Raw genomic sequence first — 21,113 nt, 5'->3', positions numbered from 1 at the left:
ATAATTGGACATTTACAGGTTTTGGAGACTGCCACGTTGCTCTAAATCAGTACTGACTTCATAAATGAATTTGTACAATAGCCGAGTTACTACCATGGTCTAAATCAATGTTGATATAAATTAAACTGATAAATATTTATGTTATCATCATGCTCTGGAATCCAGTATGACTTAATCAATAAATAGGGCTGTGATTTGTGCCAGGTGGCTAAAGAACAGAGACACTTTCTGCCCTGAACATTTTACTACACATAATGAAAAGAATTTACCAACTAGTCTATAATTACTCAGCTGCTTGGTTGAGTTGAATTGGTAGAATATTTTTTTAACCCAGGTAGGAATTACCTAATTGCTACCGCAGCACAGGCAGCTCTGCCACAGATATTTGCCATTACCCATCATTATTCAAGCAGGTATGGCCAAAATATCAGTTTCCTGACTTTAAGAAAGCAAACACAAAAAACCAAGCAAAATACAGGTCTCTTACAGTTTCACATTCTTTCAAATGACACTGAAAGCATCTATTTAGAATACAGCTCACATGTATGTCAATACATATCTCTCTGCGTGAAAAGCTAGCAATGAGTTCAGTTATCCTTTTAGTTATTTGTTTCAACTTCAGGTCTAGTTCTACAGAAATCCCTCCAAAAGACACAGCTTTGAGAATGAAGGTGCTAATTTAAACATGTATCACACAATGATGCTAATTAAGTTCCAAAATGCAATTTTTCATGAGAAAGGTATTCACAGTTATTGACCATTTCAAGTCACTGCCAAATCCCCAAAGTGATCAATTTAAAATAATAATGAAAGTATCTGCCAAAATTAGGGACTGGAGGCTAAATATATTTAGAATGTACAGAACAAGGAGCAAAGACATAATTTCAATGATTTATTTGCTCTGTAGCAGTACCTGGGAGTACCATGACAGTCCTTGCCCCAAGCACTGAGCAATTACAGTCCTATTAAAGCAAAATGCATTTAGTGGATGACACAAGTCAGGCCCACATTGGGAACACGTTGGACTGTAGCACTACTCTTAAAATACTGTTAAAATACTTCTCAAAATACCCCTTGAGCCACAAGAAAAAGCAATCCTCCTTCAAATCCTACCCATTCACAGCACAAAGCCCTGGGAAATGCACAGGAATAAAGTCGGGGACTTGATCTGTTCAACATTTTCCTAAAGCTCATAACCAGCTTGTTGTGTGCCTCTGATGAGACTTATTTCTTTAAGCCACATAATCTTTTAGTTATTAAACCACCACCCATATTACCACTTGTTAATTTTCCTTTTGACACTAGACCTTCACACTCCTGACTATTTCTTTTCTGGAACAACCTTTCATCACTTTTATTACCTTGCTAAGAGAGGACATTCTTTCCCTTCAAATCTTCTGCAGGCGGTCTTCATGCACATTTTTTTAACCAGATTCATGCAATCTTAGTAATGTAATGTATCAGTCATTCACTGGCATCTCTGACAGCCTGTAAATTTATTGGGCACATAGTCTGGTCTGTGACTGGCAGAAAAAAAACCCCATGAAAACCATTTGCACAATTTAATACACAGTACATTCAATACTACATTGGATAACAAGCAGTGGTTTCTAACACTCAATGGGGGGAAAGATGCCAAAACCTGGGAACGTATTTTGGGCACAGTGAGGGATGTTGAGCATCTTGCTCCAGTCCTGTGTTTGTGTCAGGGATCATTTGTGTCTGGTGAACAAGTGCCTTGCAAAGTCATTGGTGAGTCAGCCTCAATCACAGGTTCAGCTGGCTGTGGTCCTGAGGATATTTGGAAATTCACTGAAACGTTCTCTATGGACTCCTGCTGCTATTACTAAAGAGTCCCACTGCTGGCAGTGTCCAGATATTGCCCCCTGTTGACAGGCAATCCTGCTCTCAGCCAAGGGTGAACTGCTGAGTTTCTGGCCTAGGAAAATTTCTTTGCCCATCCCTCCTGTAAAGAGGTCTTTTCTTGTTACTTTTATTTTCTCACATGAGCTTTAAGTCTTGCTTAATACTCTGCCTATTTCCTGTCTCCTTCACTGGCCAAGGGGACAAGCCTGAGAAGAGTGATTTTTTAATAGGTGTTTCTATCATCCCAGCCACATTCCTTGCCTGCATAAATCACTGCAGTTGAGAGTTACTTATCTTTGACTCTGTGTAGATTCTTCCATTCTGAATTACATACTTTTCTCCGTTGAACATTTTCTAAGGCAAACTCAAAATTTCTTTCAGTGCTTTATTTTTGCATGCATTTATTCGTTTCTTCTTGGTAATGCCCTTTATCACATTTCCATCTAAAATCAGTGCATGTTACAACACTTTTCTAAATCTGACCTTTATCTGGAGCTTGAATACCACCAGTAATTAGGAGCTGAAATTGTTTTATTGGCATAAACAAAAGATTGACTCTGCATATCTTAACTTTCCTTTTTTTCCCCTCTTTCAGTCTGCCATATTTAAGTGAAATTACTAATCCCTACTGTGAACAGACACTTGTCCATGGCTGGCTCATCATCTGTAATCTTGGCTTTCTTTTTTCCCACCACTTTTTTCTCCAAGGGACTGTGTCTTGCTTGTCTTGCCTGTATGATTTGACAGTCAAGCTACTTGTTTATCTGGTAAGATGGTATAAACTCTTTAAATTTATGTGTGTACTGGACAGCAATCATGCCACATTTTCCAGAGCAATATTAAAAAACACTATAGGAGTACTCACCCCTAAACTCACATTGTTCACCCAGGGCAATAAATTTTAACTGTACACAATATTTTTTTTTAAAAAAAGGATAGGAGCAAAATCTAATGTAAGACATGGACTGTCTATTGTTATTGTAACTGTCTAAAGTCAATGCATGTTTCGTGGATGCTAAAGAGAAATCAGCAGAATCTTTATGGTTTAGAAGCATCATCTAAAATGAACGTTTACATGACAGTTTGCTGGTTGCTGTCCTATAACACAAGCTTCAGAAACGATCCTCCATAATTCTCATTAAAGAACTGGTAATAACAGAAATGACACAAACATCATAGGGATGTTGTCCTGATATATTATTTTTCTTACTATGGCTACAGTTTACAAGTTAATGTATTCTCCCCATGAAAGCAGGAACTCTAAAGATGCAGTGTCACTCACAGACCCCAAAGCAATACATGCAAAATTTCTGCAGCCTGCAATGTAGCTGGTAAAGCCTGGAGATATAGTTTCTCGGGAAAAAACAAAAACAACAACAAAGAAAAAGATTGGGAATACTGGGTAAACCACCTGCCATGAGTCAGCACCTAATCCACCTAATCAGGCCAGCAAAATAATGACATTTCAGACCACGCCGAAAGAAAAGGGAATAAAGGAATTGGGGTTCCATGAGATGATTCAGGCTTCTTGCGCTTGGGAATAGGGCTGCCTGCTCTCCCAGCTGAGGGATAAGCAATAACACAAAGAAGCCTAATGGAGTCTTGCCAAAACTCATCTTTCTAAATGGCAACCTGAAAGCTCACTTCACATGAAAATCAATATATCACTGTTCAAGATGAAATACAGTCAATTACCAAACAAATAGACACACTTTTTTTGAACATGGGGGATTGTACTTAAGCAAAATAGAGAAATAATCTTGCAAGAATATCATATGCTAAGACTAGAGAATGTTTAACCTTTGAAAAAATAATTAATTAACAGGCCAAACTACCAATCAGCATATGTTGGCAAATAGAAGCACATCATCAGGCGAGAAGGAGAAGGAAATGTCGGCATTTGGAGATAATAAAAACTGAGAAAGGTCTTGGCCTGAGGTACAGACTCTGTGATGCTCAGTATATTGCTGAGATATCTGACCCAACATCCATCTCTTTGTAGGGCTGCAGACCAAGAAGAGTCTCCTTTATTCAACAGAATAAAGTATGTATTTCTGTTTATTCAGAAAACCTTTTCCTCCTGTGAGTACATTCATAAATGTACCATGGCCCATACCAACTGTATAGTTTGCCACATTAATCCAAACAGGAGGCTGTTCAGACCTTTTTCTTAATTGTGGAGATGCTTTTCTAATTCCTAGTCTGCTTGTGTTTTGCTTATGTTGCCTGTCCATGAAAAGAATCTGCAAGTGCCTGATATTTTTAACTCAAAAAAAATTAAATTACATTCCCTATTAGGCCTTTCACTGCCAGGCTGAAGCCCTTTTCTGGTAAAAAAATCCTTCCACTTCGAGAAGAAATGCTGCAGGTGAACCCCCCACAGGGTGTTGTGTGGTGCCTCTTTTGATAAAAATCTCCCTCAGTCTACCCCACATTTAACTTGTCTCTGTTCAGGGTTTCATCTCATAAGATCCTGCTCTGATCTGCTTGTTCTGCCTTCAGTTGCTGTTCCCTGCTCATGGCAAAAAGCCTCTCACAGCAAAAACTCCTGCGCTACAGCTCAGTAGAATTATCTTCAAAGTTATCCACCCTTCCTTCTACAATAATCTCTCCCTTTTTATGGTCAATGCTGCTATCAATCCTCACCCAGGCCTGGGACACATCAGGAGATGGCCAGGGGAGAAGCACAGGCTGCATACCATGGACTTGAGCAGGGATGCATCCAGGAGCAGAGCAGGAAGGGAGAAGAAAGGAGAGGAGCGCAGATGAAAGGCATCCTAGGATGCACAGTGGAAATGCTGCCAAAAATTTAAAATGTTCTCAGGAATAAAGAGTTGCACATGTTTCTGAGGCAGATCAATGTTAAAACCTCTGGCTTTCATTGCTAGAAACACAAATTCCATGGGCAATTTCTGGCCACGTGACCATTCTCAACCCAGCTCCTGAGGAAGTGTTTCCTTATTTTACCCTGGGGTTGGTTTGTGCACTGTCCGGATTTGTCAGTGGCTGTTCCTTCAGTCTGCCCTCATCTCCTGCAAAGCCACCCTGCCACACAAATGAGGCTCCCAGCACCTCCAGAAAGCTCCCAGGATCTCCAGAAAGGGAAGAAGCTTCAAGACCAGACCATGTTTCCCACCTTGGCTGCTCTGGGCAGGAGCCACTGGGAATGGTAGCCTGTACAGCCAACAAGGATGGAAACCTGTTCCATTAGAAATCCATGCCTCCACAAAAGCCTCCAGTTTTCCTTTTGTTTCTGCTCTTATAAGGTAAGAAACAGAGATAGAGGCCTTTCTTGGATACCAACAAAAGGTCCTCTGATGATGCATTCTTACTTCTCCCAGACCTCAGATATTTCTGATAAATACATTTTGGGTTTGTTTCTAATAGGAAAACCTAACCACTCTTTGAAGGCAGAGGTGAATTGTGTCAAGCTTTATTGTGATTTATAGACAAGACTATTCAGTTTTATCACTGTCTGGTTAGATGGCGCTGCAGTACGTGACAGCCTAGCACATTTTCCCTCACCCTCTAGGTAAGTCAACCCCCCTTTTTTTTCTTATAGATTACAGGTGTGAAAGACAGGAAATGTAAAATTACTGGCAGCTTAGCAGAAAAAAAAAATGATCCATTTTAGTGACATCATTAGCTACTTCTATCTGCCTGTTATGAAACTCAAAAACACATTTGGACAAAGATGTCTGACATAATTCAGGGCATGTGGAGAGGCTGGAATAATGAGGAGCTACACCATGAACACACAGACACACAAAAGATTTCACCTTTCTGCCTGGGTTAATTATCTCTGAGAGAGGAGGCAAGCTCAGAATTGGTATTTGCTGTTCTATGCAAGTGTACCTCCTTAAAGACTTAGATTTGAAATAAATAAATAAATAAATAGACAAAAATTATAAGTACTGACTTTGTCAGTAAAATTCCATTTAAGACATTTTAGTTTGTCTTCAATTAAGCATGAACATAATCCCAGTGAGTGTCGAAGGTCCACAGAGAACATTCAAGGTACTGCAGGGCCTGTGCCTTTCTTATAAGGAGAAAGTTTCTAGAGAAGGTTCTACACAGAGCTTTTACAAAAAAAGCATTGACCTCATGTATACTTCTACCCAATGGAAAAGTCTGGCCATACTTCCTGAAGTAGAAAACAGTAGAATAAGTACATAATATGAGTGTTCAGCTTTCTAATGAATAACTGAAATGGGTCTTTTTCAGAAATTAGTACTTCAAGCTGTATGAACAACAGAAATAGTCCACCATGTTTTTCAACTGTCACCCTCACTTTTCTGGCATATTCAGCCATTTATATTCCTGCACATTCTATGAGCTAATCAAACTCGGCCAAAAAGGAATTTGACAGAAAGTATTTACCCTGATAAGAGCCATTTAGCGATGAAATAACGTAGCTGCTGGGTAGTTAGAGCATCCTTGCTCAGCATGTCCTATTCACTCTCGTCATCTTGGTATTTTCCCCTCACGTGCATTTGCTCTTGCCTCTATGTGCCTGTAACAGACCACAGCTCACTCCTGGGTCACAAATCTCCTCCTGTCTATGCCTCTCTTGTTTTTCTCTGGCTCTACCACAATCCTCACTTTTTATTTTGTCTCTGCAGTGTTGTTTGGCGTGCTTTGCTCTCCTTTTTTATCTCATTTCTTATTTCAGAAGCTTCTCTCAAAATCCTTGTTGTCTTTTTCACAACTTATCAATCTTCCCTTCACTTCCTTTTCTCCACATCTGTCTACCTTCACATGTCCCCTGGTATTTTTATGAAACATCCACACGTGAGCTTCAGGAAGGCTGCAGGCAGAGCATCCCTGAGGGAGGAGGAGTGGAGGCCCTGGTACATATGGCTGGGAGCCAGAGGGGTCTCAGCCCTCCTGGAAAATCAGTTCAGCCATTTGTCTTATACCACACCTCCCCACAGTGCCCTCTTCTTGCCTGTGAACTGCAGGCACATGCTCTATTTTACCTGATGCAGCAACTTGCTTCTGAGATAAACCCGCACAGATGCACCCCCATGGACTGAGCTGGGAGCCCTCTCTGACGTCCTGTCTCAGCCTCTCAGCAGCAGTGGTGCTTGTGAAGGCATACCAGGTACCATTCCTCAGCCCCCAAGCCACAGCACCAGGGCCATGAAGTGTCAGACTATTGTGCAAACTGAGAATAAAAACAGGCACCACCAAGAACAAAAGTATGTATGTTATGTGTGGTGTACCAAACTTATCCAGACAGGAGTGACCTTTATTTCAGGCCTGATCCTCAGTCTTCCTGTATTTACATTTTATGGTCAGAAACAACTGAACCAGTTCATAGTAGTGATTTTAATCACACCTTTTCTCCTGTGGTCCTTTCTATTTGACAATTAGCTCACTCACTGGCCAAATTTTGGCAGCCTCCAACTATTCCAGCAAGGGGCCAAACTGCTGTTCAACTTAGAACGAGAACTTTCTGTACTGTGTTTATTTTTATCACTGCATTACTTTCCTTTCTGCCTATTTATTTACACTCCCTGAGCATGCATAGGCACTTTACTGAGATGTGTCTTGACAGTCAGCTTTCTATGTTATGTCCATTTGTGTTGGTTTGTTTTTTTCCTAGAGTGATTATAGCAGCTTACGCCTGGAACTTGCCATCAATGACATGTCTAATCTCTAGGTTGTTTTTCCATGCTCTGATACGACAGGAGGCAGAGTTGTCTTTCTCTGGAGCAGATCACTGACTCTTCCTATCATTTATTTATGCATGATCTGTTCAAGAATAACAATAAAATAAACCTAACAGAACAGTTTCTGAGAAATGCCAGGATTGTGCTTTCAGTTTTGTCCACAGATTTTCCTCTATATTTTCACATTATGTTAAATCCATACAGAACATCATCCAAAGAAAGAAATATGATTATTATTTTTATAAATGAATCTTTACCTCCATGAAGGTCAAAACCCTTCCCATCAAGGTTAAGCTCTGTCTATAATAGGCAATACATATTTGTACAGTAAGAATTTGTCCACAGCTTGAAGAGTTTTTTTAAAAAATAGGATATACAAAGACAAAGAGAGGGAGAAAATGTTATTATCCCCACCGTATCCCTAAATGGGAAAAGCAGAGGGAAAGACCAGGTAGCGCGAGACAGATTGTAAGAGGGTTTGGTGGCAGAGAAGACTTGTCCTGGACAAGGTCCCCACCACTAAGGTCAGCCCCCTCTACAGCTACCAGAGATTATATTAGTTTTGCTCCATCATAGGAAGACACCAGTCTGAAAGCCCCCCCCACCCTTTTTTTTTTCTTTAATGATACAGTGTTGTGATGACATGTCTCAGACACCTTTCCCCACAGTTTGTAAGCTGAGGGAAAAACACCATGACAAGACTGTAAATCACAGTCCCAGACAGACATGCCACTTAACAAATATTGAGCAGACTCATAATATGTGCTGTTTAGCTGTAAAGACCATCATCCTCAAGCACTTCTGAAGTGAAATCTCAGGGGACAATAGGAGTCTGGATAGGGGTGTGTTGTAGTCACAAAAAAAGAGGCAGCACTCATTAATTCTCTCCTGAACCACCCAGTTTTGCTCCCTACAGCCAGAGCCCTGCTGCATGCTGCCCTTTCCCAGTCACCCGAATATTCATCACGGCTCTGCTCCCACAGTCCTGGCACTGACATTCTGAGAGCAAATCATCAGCTCCCTGGCATCTCCATTCTGTTTGACATCCGGCAAGACAATGAACCACTGTGACAAATTACTAACATCAGAAATCCCATCAAGGGATATTGTGACAAATAGAAACTCTGCAATTACTTCTTTCATAGCCCTCGACATCGTGTCTGCAAGTAGCATCAATCAGACCACTCAAGATACGATTAGACAGTCTCTGAAACCCCTCTGCACTCTCCAGATGTGCCATTACATGCTTTACTTGAGGAGAACTGTTACTAATTTTAATATAGATCTTCTAACCTTGGATGATATTTTGATTTTTTTTCCTCTTTTCTCATCATGGCCCTTAGTGTCAGGAGAGAATCACAGAAAGGCTCCAAGGTGCATCTTTTCAAGAGTAGCCTCAAGTAATTTTACTGAACAATATAAAACCCCCCCACTTTATCATCAATAATGTCCCTTATTTCCACTAACACTTTTATACAAATGTTGACAATGTATCTAAACCAGATTGTGCTTTACAAGGGAACACACACAATGCTCAAGGACTGATGTATGGTAAAAGTCTGTGAGGTTAGTCTAGTCTAGTACAGTTATTGCACCTTGTGTCAAATAAGTTCCAAGAAAGTTTCAGAAGAATAAACTCTACATTAATACTAATATTGGAGCTATATGTTAAGATATTTGATAAAGCATTAAAATAAGTATTCAAATTTTTTAAAACTAAACTGTCATTAAAAAATTAGTATTGTTTCTTCCTTGAGAAACCAAAAAAATCCTATTTTTTTTAATCCTTCAGAAAGCCCTCAGTGAAGTCAAACTTAACAACAGAAATGGAAGCCTTGTAGCTGTTTACCTGACAGACCTTCTTCAAAAGCATCTATGAGCTCCTGCCTGCACAAGGTATTAATTTACAACATAAGGATTATATAACAAAGTTTAAGAGACACAGATCAAGTTTTATGATGGAACTGTATTAGTGCACTGACAGATAAATTACTCTTCAGTTACTTCTAAAACAGAACAACTTAAAACTGTTAAAACTGTGCATACTGAGAAACCATAATAGCTTGGAGGTATTTATTTAAATACAGAGGCATTTATTAGTTCAGTTTAGGTGCGATCCCTAACACACGTCTGGTACTCAGATTTGAGTAATACTGCCAAAGGTGTAAAGGAGTTAAGGCTGAGATAATTTATCTAATCTGTGCTGAGCCATCGCACATCTGGGTCCACTAAAGCCTAACTCTAGACGAATCAAGAATATTCCAGATTTTGTCCAATAAGCAAGCTACACACAATCCAAAAAAGCATTGAAAACAAACTGTTAACAAGTGCCACAACATGAGATATTAATATGACTGTATATGTTCCTATTAAGAATTTAAAAATTCTATTAAGAACTAACAATACTTTAGGTTTCATAAGATGATTTCACCAGTTAACAGCATCTGCAATTTTCAGCTGCTTAATGTTACATAATAGAAAACACACTACAAAAATAACAGGCGAGTTACTAATATTCTTTGTATCAAATAGAGAAAATCAATTCACATGAACAACAACATGGGCTTGCTTCATGTTTTCACACTTCATTTCCACCAAGCTGAAACCATTCCAGACATTTCCAGCTGTCAGTTCCTGTCCCACTGGGGATCTGGAATGTGCACTGAGATGCCTGGAGAGTTCTGGAGATAAAAGCAGTTGGGTGGAAAAGAGGGCCTGATACACACTCGCAGAAGAGGCTTTCTGGCAGCAACAGGGACTGTGGTCTGCTGTGCACAGTGAGTGGACAGAGGTTATACAGGCCTTATGGATATCTTTTTTAGAGCTTATTTCCTAAAACTCATTTATATGGGGTTGACCTCTTGAAGAGCTATACTGGTGACTATCTAGCACGTATTTTAAAGGGATCGATTCAAAAGGTTTTTTTAATGTAGGTAGGAAATTAACTCCCTCAATAATGGGACTTCCCAGAGGGCTTGGCGTGTTTGTGAAATAAAGTCAGGCCTGTGCTTCTTCACTTGTCAGGACCACCTAACAAAAAAGAAACAAGAAATAATAGGTGGTGGGGAATCTCCTACAATTCAAAGAGGGTTTTTTCAGAGCAAAAGTTGCTCTGTCTTTTCAAACATCTGTCACGGGCTTGTGGCTAAGCTCATTTCTGCTCACATGGTCCTGAATCACTACAGATTGTTTTGGCATTTTGTGAGAAACTGCATTTATCAAGAAGGGATTTGTGCTATCTGATGGGAAAGAGCCCATTGATTTTCTTCCAACCTGCTACAACTGCTCTCAAAGCTGAAGAGACCCTTTAATGCATTAAAATGACACAGATGACCAGTAATAATTCAATGAATAATATTTTATGCATTCAGTAACAGCTTACACACAGCCTAAGATATTTGAGAGATGAACCAAGCCAGTGGTTTAATTGAGTGTAACCATTGCATTCTTGGTATATTAAAGTACTTTGCTGGGAAGGGATCAGGTAGGAGTTGGATGAAAAGGACATAGGAGTATCATGGGAACATTAATTTCACTTGCACCAGCAAAGTGAGGGTATTCTGAATGCTAGAGAAGGAAACTGGGTCTAAGCTTTTAGAAGATAATCCCATTCACAAAATCACCGAAGCTGGAAGGATGAATTTGGAGGTGAGGGAATAACTCCATTAGTTGGTGGTGTTGGGGAGCTTTATGCTTCTTATGAGCTTTAAGTAAAGCATGAGAACCTGCTAACTTTTCTCAGGCTTTATAAGGAAATAACTGGGACAATTAAAATCTGTTACCCTTGCACAATTAGATTATCAAAAGACTACACATTTTTCTTGAAGCTGCTAAAGCCAAAGAAAGCGTGGCTGCTCATTGAAGTCTGATTTTTTTTCTTTCTCAGCCAGATGAAATGAAGAGCTGGAAGAAAGAACAATGGAAAGAGAGAGCCAAATGACTTGAGAACAGACTGGTACAGCCCGATGTAATGGTTGTGTGGTAAAGGATGTGTGGCAATGCATTATGCTTCCATATTTTCTACTGACTTCCAGTCTTGTCAGGCCTCCTCTTGTACACTGACAAAATGTCCTAGCACCCCATTTGTAATTTTACCAGAAAAATGTGGAAAATGCCTGGAATGCCCTTGTGTTGTGGTGAAACTGAGCTTTTCAGCCTCCTGTATTAGCTGAGTTTAAACCTGTCTTAGAGATGTTACCAATCTGGCGTGCTAAGAGTCTGGCTTGAGCCAAAACTGAGCTTAAGCTTTTGCTTTCTGCCTTATACTCTTTGGAGGACTAGAGGGACAGAGAAACAAACCACACATCTACAATAAAATGTAATGAGATTGCCCCCTATAGTAAATATATCTCTTGACAATATTTGGTTGCTTAAAGACTTTTTAGTAAAGTCATTACTGCTTACATGAAGTAGCACTGTATCCTCTGGGTAGCTGATGTTTTCAGTATGTGCTCCACTATTTCCTTAAAAGTAAGGGCTCTTCTACCCCATCATCCTGATGCCACAGTGACAGTAGGGGGTAAAGGAGTTAGGAGAAGGCTGATGAAAAAGTTTCTCACTGACAGGATGCTGGATCCCAGCATAAAGTGAATTTTCTGCTAATTTGGAAGGTGGTCATCAGACCTTAATAAGGCTACACCAGATGAACGACCAAGGAAGGGCACAAATCAAGAGTGTGATAGGAAAGACCTACAGAGTGGAAGGCTTCATGAGAGTCTTGTACTACACCATGGTCAACCAGCGCAACCATGCACACCTCAGTTACCAGGGGCTAACAAACTTTGCCTCAAGAATGCCTTTGGATTTAAAATGCTTCACTAAAACAGAGGAGGCAGCAAACGTTTGACATTTAGTAAACATTTAAAAGAGCCACCTCTTTTATACTTAAAACCACAGGAAAATCCTTTCTCTTTAGTGCTGGAAGCACTAAAAAATCCACCTATAATTATGTGAACTCCCATTTTCTGCTGCAGCAAATGGGTATGGCTCCAACGAGCTGTTGAAGGTCTGTCTGTGCTTCATGGATTCATTTTTGAATGCTGTCAGCAATAACCAGATTTTTCTTTCCTTAATTGTGGAGCTTGGCACCCAAGGCATTGCAAGCCAACCTAAGACAAACTAACTGAATTTGGTCTGTGTGTGAGATGAACTTCTCATATTTTAGGTCTTTTCACACTCCTCTACCTCATTTACCTTTCATCCTGCCCTCATTATCTGCTTCTATCCCGTATCTTAAAGCTTAACCTAAGGCTTATCAAACCGACATGTAAACCTTCATTGAACACAACAGACTTTGGATCAGGCCTGTAGGGATTACTCAGCAGGGCAATGGATCCCTGCTGTGAGCTGCCCCAGGGCTTTCAGGGCTCAGCAGCATCAACAAACCTCACAGGACCATGGCCAGAGCTGGCTGGTGGCACCAGGACTGATGGGAGCCTGACACAGCTTTTGGGCTCCAGAAATTGCGGCACATTGATCTGACAGGCAGAGGAGCTACTGTGTAGGTGTGGGGAGGCTCTAGGGAAGTATTTCACAGGGCTGGAAGCTTCTTAGGCCCATCTCAAATTTTCATTTGAGTTATCTTAATAGGCTTTCCCCCTCAAGCCTCCTGGGGTCTAAGAGGGAAAAAAAAAAAAAAGAAAAGATAAAAAATTAATTCAGGTTCATGTTCTTTTGTGACTGCTCCTACTGAGCACAATAAACTGACATGCTGCTTTTAATTAGCATTTAGTTAACTGCTCATTTTTGTGCAGAAACTATGCACCAACTCCAGTCAACACAAAGGTGCTGAACTGAGGACAGGGAGATTCTGCCTGTGGAAGATTCTGGCAGGGTAGAATTATTTAAAGAGCAACCCTTTAGACTCAGTGCTTGAGCACTGATTCTGTCTGATTTGAAACCATATAGATAACAAAATTTGAGCAGAAATCTAGTGATTATTGATGACTCAACTTAGGTAACAAACTTCAAAACACTATCAAAGAAGAAAATAACACTACACTGAGTTGGAAGGGACCGACAAGGATTATCAGCACCCAACTCCTGGCCCCGTGCAGGACAGCTCCAAGAGTCACACCCTGTGCCCGGGGACACTGTATGAGTGTTTCTTGAGCTCTGTCAGGCTTGGTGCTGTGACCACTTCCCTGGGGAGCCTGTTCCAGTGCCCAGCCACCCTCTGGGTGAAGAACCTTTTTCTAAAATCCAGCCTCTGACACAGCTCCAGGCCATTCACTGGTCACTGCAGAGCACTGCAGAGCACCAGGGCCCAGGGCAGAGCCCTGCAGAAACCCACTAATGGCTGTGCATTAAAACATAACGGGGTCCTACCTGTACAAGCCAAAACAGAGCTCAGCAAGCAGTGCCCCAAACCACAACAAACAAATAAATTATTAACAAAAAATTAATGACCAGCCTGGCAAAAAAGAGAATGAATCCAGCTGTTAGCTGAATTCATGAAGAGGGCAGTAAAACTTCTCCACACGCTTGCAGATGGGCATATGCATAAAATGAGCTCCGAGTGTATGAAACTTGCATGCCTTTTCAACTGAGGAAAAAACACAGCTCTTGGCACTTCTTTTAAGAGTTGGGAAATCCTGAAACAGTATTTTCTTTCCCAGGTCTTAAGAAAATATTGAAAATACTGACCCCCTTGTTAGTTCCACCTGCTGTTCTTGGTCAATATTCTCCAGACAGGAGCCTGGACTCAGCGGTGAGCTGCATTAGTTGGAAACCACTGATAATTTTTCCTATACCCTGTGTCTTTATTATCATGGGAAATTCAACCACACTAGCTGTCTTTGAAGAAAAAGTTTAACAATTTCCTCCATGAAAAAACAAGGAATTTATGATTTTAAACTCAGAGAGGAGTTTAGAAACCAGGAACTTTTTTAGCATTATTTCATTATTATTACTGTTAAGCATAGCTTGGTGTACCTGAGAAAGTCTGAGCAATAACCATCCCTGACAAAACTCTCTATATGCCTTGTAAAATCAGGGCATTTTCGAGCACTGAAAGGTTGCTGAAAAGTCACTCAGCATTGCCAGAGTATCATTTCATTATTATAAGCTTGGTTGTATTGCTTCCATAAAGGAAAAACTGCAAAATAGACTAAAAAAGGGATGTACTATTGCAGAATAGTAAAAAATGTATTTCAAGATATTAATCACACTGAATCCTGTGAGGTTTTGGCAGACAATAAATGTGTGATAGATTGATCTCTAAAATCACATGCGTATTATGAGCATAATCCTCACTTTAATGCAGGGTCATAGAATTTTACAGCCTCATAAGCTTGCAAGGTTTCACCTGGAACATCAAAACAATTGCTAAAAGCATAATAAATTCTACAGCTAGCCATCTGCTTACCCTCCTGACCTTTCAAATCTTATAAAAACCCAAGCTCATAATTTTTCACTCTATAAATTTCAACCTTTTTTTTTTGTTTAATACAGTATATTCAGAAGGTTACTTCATCTTTTCTGTGTAATAAAGGGGATCCATTCCATTTGATAATATTTTGTAGCAATAGACATTTTTTCTTGAAAGGATTTTGAGTGCTGTCTCTGGAGCTAATGGGATTGTGGGGCATTGCCAGTTGTTTTATCTGGTTGGAAACATTTATTTTGAGTCATGCTCTTCATGTATGGGTTCACCCATCAGTCCCTATTGGAAATTGCATCCAGAAAGTGGCTCTGGAAGAAGGTTAAATAGCACCAGTGTCTGCTTCCTGCCTTTATCTCTGGAACTGTGAATCAGTCTGCTTTGTTTTCAGAAAGCCATAAAGGTTAAGGTTTCCTATTTCTCAGCACTGAAATATTGTATCTTCACCTGATATTAATATTTCTCTTCCATATAAACAATTATATATTGTTTATTGTTTTATACATAAAGCCCACTGGTACAGTTTTTAAGACATTGTTGTATGCCGATACATTTATACTGCCAAAACCTCTTTCTCCAAAAGTGATCACCATTTTTTTTAGGATTTTTTAAAAAATTCTTTCCCTATACCAGTGGCAACTACAGTATGCATGCTTCTATGGATATCAAAGAGCCACTACTGAATATTCAGAAAAAAAAAGTGAAAAAAATTCTTGTTATTCACTCAAATTAGTTTTGACAGTTCTTTCAAAGACTCTACATTTATCCTCATCAATGAATCACTACAAGAACTACAAATCCACATGCAATTCTGAAAGTTTTGATTTTCAAACAACAACAACAACAAACTTCTTTAGATTAGCACTGCCAGTTCTCCCCTGCCCCAAAATTCATTTATAGTCATGTTATTTTGTGCAGTTTCCTGACAAGGGGAAATCTGTGCAGTCTCTCCATATGGCTGTCTCCCTTAATAACCCTTGAACTTCCTGGCCACTTTTAAAAAGCTTTCAGAGGGGTGAAACCACTGCAAATATAATGAAAACAGTTGACTGTTGAAAAGGGATCCAAATTATTGCCTCAGCTGAGGGAAAGATCTTTTCCTATTCTCAGAGATAAGAGCCAGCAAATCAGCACACATGTGCTCTGAACGAGCCACAGCAATTTGTCCAGCCAAATGAACTGAGGATGCTGCAGGGAGATAGGCTTCCTGCAAGAGCGAGATTGTCAAGGAATAATGAAAGAACCAGAGGAAACTGGTTGTAACTGGCAGTAAGATATTAGGGAATGTAAGGTAAAAATCCTGGAAAGAACAATTTTTAAAACCAGGTTCTGCTCACAAAACAATTTTTCTTTAAAATAATAATTAGACTAGAGTACATGAGTCCATCTCTCTATGAGCTTTACTTCACAATACTTTTAAATTAAAGGTGTGAGTCGGTGTTTAAAAGAAACAGGAGAATACCTGTCTTTGTACCATATTGTGATGGGCAGGATGTAGGAATCCACTTCTGGGAGCCATGCAGCCAGAGTAAGTCAGGAGAAAGAGCTCTCAATTTGAATTCTTGACACATTCAGTCAATTAAGGTAGCCCATGCTTCTGCTTGACAGCAGAAAGACTGTTTGCTAATAAATCTGCCAGTTGTACTACGTCAGTGAGAAGCACTAAATGCAAACTCCTCCATGAGGAAGTGTGGACACTTCCAGGGGCTCTCCCAGCACAGGAGAGGACTGACACAGGCAGCTGTGAAGAAGGACAGCTGAAGAGAACCACTGGGAATACTTTGGAAGAGGAGGAAACAATGGATTAAACATGTATTATCTCCTGTCCATTACAGCCAGTGAAACAGAGGATGAGCCAGTGAAATGCCATCTTCTCCTTTATCACAGATGCAGTCACAAGGCTGATGCACCTGGCCTCAGTTTGTATTGGTCTCTATGTAATGTGCTGCCAGATCTTGCATTTTCATTTTTCTTTTTTTTTTTTTTTTTTGTTAATTTGATTGGGAACCTCACTCTCTTGTCACAGTAAGTGTGGTCAGAGGCAATGTTGTCCTACACATTTCTTATGCCACCTGTCCAAGTCACCAGCACCAAGGTGATTTCAGAGTGGGTAATTCCCATGCACATGCAGAACCTGAAGACACATTGCCCCATTATTTACCTGCTGCCTTTCTACAGCTGGAGCTGCATTCATTACCAGGAGCTGAAATTCGGCCATTTCTAGAATGCCACTCTTCTAAAATTGACATTATTTGCCTCAGTTCAAAATTTATCTATTCCAAAGCTTATTTTCATCTTGGCTGGAACCTAAAAAATAGGCCCAGAATAATTTCTTGTGTTTCTTTTTATGGACAGTAAATAGCCAGGGCCAAAGTTACGTAAAACTGCTGTTCTCACATCTTTGGTGTAAAACCGTGACCTGGATAAAAGTGTACCCAAGCCTCACTCACAACCTACTCTTCATCATGACAGATGCTCCCAGATCATGCAGAGGATCAGGGGAGGTCTGGATGGTTGAAAAATCAGGCCAGTGAGTAGTTCCTTTTGGGTACAGACAGGTATTCATTGCCATTTCATTTTTCCATAGTTTAGGTTTGCTTCTCTCCAGAACATTCATAGTAGAGGACAATTCTTGGCTTCTTACAACAGCCAACATTTTTCTGGTGTAATTCTTATCATGGAAGAGGACAAATAGAAGCACTTTAGCCTCTTTTCTTCATAAGTAAAATGCAAAAAATCTTCTCCTGGAACAGATCCCACTTGGGGAGAAAGGGAGAAGCCCTCTAGAACAGCACAGGGGAAAAAAGGCTCTTGAAAAAAGGAATCTTTGAAGATAATCCAAACCAGCTTAGGGGCCATGTCTCATATTATGTCCTTTTTGGTCACAGAGCCTTCAGTAAGGAAATGTAGTGGCTGGGAAAGGACAAGTAGCCATGGAAATTAATAAACATCCTAAATATCAGCAGCAGTTGCCATAGCACATGCACTATCACATGCAGCATGCAGGTCACTGCACTCTTTTGATCTGTTAATTACTGACAACAGCTTCAACTGATAATTCTGAAAGACAGGAAATTGTGTTCATAAAGAAATACCATTAAAAATTTAGTAAGGGGGGTTTGAAACCGAGAAGAATGGATACTAATGGTGCAGTAATTAGGTAAAACAGAGATGAGGAAAGCTAAAGAGAAAATTAATGCTTAAATACCTAGAAAAGGAAGCAAAGTTCAAATTATGATTACCTATAATTTCAGTCTTCCACTTCTCATTTAATCAGCTGGGGGAAATGGATAGCAGTCAAGATTTATTTAATGGCACAATAAGAAACTGGGCTCATCTTTCTTCACCTTAGGTATGAGTGAGATTATGTCTAACATTTAGTTCTAAGAAAGCAGAACTTTAATTCAGGATTCCAAACAAAATGACAGAGTAGAAGTTCCATTTCTAGTGGAAAAAGCTTCTGTGCCACATGCAAACAGTCTGACTGACACTGAGATTTGGAAAGTTACAGAAGGGATTGCTCAAGTTGAAAAGTGATCTCACTGGCACTGTGTGTGTGACCCACTAGCACTGCACCTTCAGTGGGATAAACTCAGCTTAGCAGGAGAACATACTGAGTGTTCGACATACTTGGACAGAGGCTCCCTCAACATGCTTCCCTCACTCCTCCTTACAAGCAGGGTCCCCTTTCTGTCCCAGGGAACAAACCTCACATTTATGCCAATATTCTGGGAAAGAATCACATACCCAGAGAGCAGCATAAGTGCAGCTGCCCTGAGACACAAAACCATCAAAGAGGAGCTCATCAGAACTGCCTGGGCAATAAATTCACCCTCACGCTTCAGATCTGCATGTGCTGGCATAACACAGACTTCAGAAACATGCTCTACCTGCACCTTCTTTCATTCTGTTAGACACTCATCAGTTTTGATGCTTCAATCTAATTTGAATAATTCCTGTTCTTCCACGCTGATACTAGGTTTGCTTAAGGAAAATTATTTTATATGCAGAGGAGAAAAATCACTACTGTAACTTAACCAGAACACAGCTGATCAAATGTAACAAAACAATACTTTGTTATGTTGTGAACAGATACAGTATTATAGTCAGACATGCTTCCAATGAAAAAAGCAAACCTATATTACACATCTTTTATATTTCTTCCAAATAGGTTTCATAGTATTTTCTACTCATTTGGTTTTACCCTTCAATAACATAATTCTTACCCCTTGCAAAACATCCAGTAGCCACTGCACAGAACAAAACCTTAAAGATCAGATCCAGTATCAAAGACTGATTTCTAGGAATCACATCCTTAAAGGGGAGGAGTAAATGAGAAAAACTGAATACATCATTGAGGTGAATGACTATTGTTGAAGGAAATGCCAGTTATTCTTTTCTTTCGGTCTGTTTTTTGCCACAGTTGAGAAGCTCAATAATCAATACAAATTGTTATTAAATGAATTGCTACCAAACCAAAGAGTAGATTTAGAATAACGCAAAAAAAAAAAAATCCAAATCCATATGTGCAACTATTAATTTTCAAAGATGCAAACTACTTAATAGCCTTGGAAAATTACATGAGCAAAATCACATTCTCATACAACCCTCCTATAACACCCTAGGCTGCCCTCCCCCTACAAATTTCAAAGCTGAAGTTTTGACTCACAAAGATGCATGTGCCCTCCATAAGGGCCAGTGCTTTCCAAAAACAATTTTAACAAGATCCCTCCACAGTAAAATAAACCAGAATTCCTTCTCCCCTTTCCTCCTTGGAAACAAATTTACTTTCCGATGGGATGAAGTTTTGACTTGAACTGAAAGTGGATGAGATGGATCTAACCCTAAGGCCTCTCCAGTCTCCAAGGTATGCAAGCAGCATTTTGTTTTTCAGCCACGCTATTTGAACCAAGTGAGAGGATCCTCACCACAAGCAATGTAGAGAATGTTGTCCAGCAAGGTGAAGTGCTCTGCAATCTGGAATTTCATGCAAAGTTCCATTTGCAGAGTTTTTGAAAGGAGTATTACAAAATAGAGCGCTAGTATGATAGATTGCTCTACTAAAGTAACCAACACAGTGGTGTAAAGCTTGTGTTTGCAGACCGAGCAGTAGATGAGTACAGAGGGACAGGATGGCAACAATAATACTCCTTACATTGTCTTTAATAACATTCACCCCCCCAAAGACCAGCAGCAAGCTTGCTTTACACACTGAATCCTTGATCTGGGATCTGCTTCCCGGCACAAAATGACAGCTTGTGCTACCTGCTGCTTTCTCTATTAACTGTTTAAATGGTCCTCATTCTCTAAGAAAAGGAATGCCAGAAACCAAAGAGAATTCTCAGATCTAAAGTCACATCAGCAACACTAGCTAAGCAAGGGAAAGAGAAGACGTGTTAATATCTCTGTAAGGGCCTAATTATGAGAAAATAAATGGGGTATTCTCCTTGTCAAAACACTAAGCACTACCTGTGCAAAATACATGTACAAAACTATCCCTTCTAAGAAAACATGGCAGCACTCCCCTGGAGAAGTAAAACACCTAGAGAAGTTTCAGGATAGGGAAAACTTTCCACCTTTCCACTGAGATATCCATCTTGTCAGGGTTATTTCTTGTATACTCTCTTGGGGTAATACAAACAACTGGGCAAAATATACCATAGAGGATATTTTGGTTTTTGTTGTTGGAAATTCTCCTTATTATCTTTTCTTGTATTTGAGCCTCCTTTTCTCCTAATTATTCTCTAAGTTAATTTCCTTCTGACTTAAAATTTAAAACATGGAAGATGGGGAAATTTGTCAGCTTGCTGAAGGGAAAAGCATGAATCTTGAGGGCAACATCCTCAGGCAATATAAATGTATCAGAGCTGTAAATTAGGAATCCCCAGTGATATACCAGGGCAGCTCTCACCTCCTTCCATTTGTCCATGGGGCATCAGGGCTGGCAGGTTTGGGGTTTTTTTGGAAACCTATATTGTTCTAAATAGCTATTAATCAGTGCCATTAGATGAACTATGTATGATAGTAGGTGCATAAACAAATGAATTATTGATAGAGAGCTGCCATCAGATTATTTCTCTTTTTAAATATCTCCTTGCAGGATACAGACCTGTGGAACAGCAATGATGAGAACATCCTGGTATTCAATGATACATTAAATGCAAGATGTATTCTGCCCCTGGAATATATGT

General features: G+C 39.9%; 1 long non-coding RNA gene across 1 annotated transcript in view; it reads right to left on the bottom strand.

Annotated features, from left to right (window-relative positions):
- Positions 1–21,113, bottom strand: part of LOC136292956 (uncharacterized) — a 119,213-nt gene that overhangs the window by 64,192 nt on the left and 33,908 nt on the right. The window lies entirely within an intron of this gene.

This window comes from Chamaea fasciata, unplaced genomic scaffold (genome assembly GCF_029207755.1).
Source record: "Chamaea fasciata isolate MVZ Bird 193981 ecotype frontalis unplaced genomic scaffold, bChaFas1.0.hap1 SCAF_8, whole genome shotgun sequence".
Classification (NCBI taxonomy): Eukaryota; Metazoa; Chordata; class Aves; order Passeriformes; family Sylviidae; genus Chamaea; species Chamaea fasciata.
This window is presented reverse-complemented; position numbering and strand designations above follow the sequence as displayed.